The following is a 423-nucleotide window of genomic DNA, read 5'->3' as shown; positions in this document are numbered from 1 at the left end:
TTACCGGTACTCACTGGGTGCTGGCAGTCCATGAGTTTGGACTTTGTGTTTGGCCTGCGAAAGATTCGGAAGGCAACACGGGTGTTGTGGTATTCTTCGACCGGTTGAGCAAGATGGATCAGTTGGCGGTGGTGCCTGACATCATCGACGGAGTCGGTACAGCAACGCTGCTCGTGAATCGTGTTTTCCGTCAAAACGAACTCTCAGAGTCTTTTGTCTCTGACAAAGACCCCTAATTCACGAAAAAGTTTGGTCGACTATCTTTAAGGTGCTCGGCACCAAGTTAGATATGTTGACAACGGATCATCCGCAGACCGATGGTCAAACCGAAAGGGTGAATTGCGTCATCAAAGACGTTCTTCGTAGCGTCTGCGCTGAGACGCCGAGGCGCTGGAGCGCCATGTTGCCAATCGTAGAGTTTGT

This window comes from Plasmopara halstedii (assembly GCF_900000015.1).
Source record: "Plasmopara halstedii genome assembly, contig: Scaffold_2956, whole genome shotgun sequence".
Lineage (NCBI taxonomy): Eukaryota > Oomycota > Peronosporomycetes > Peronosporales > Peronosporaceae > Plasmopara > Plasmopara halstedii.
The sequence above is the reverse complement of the archived record's forward strand: the minus strand, read 5'-3'. Positions refer to the sequence as shown.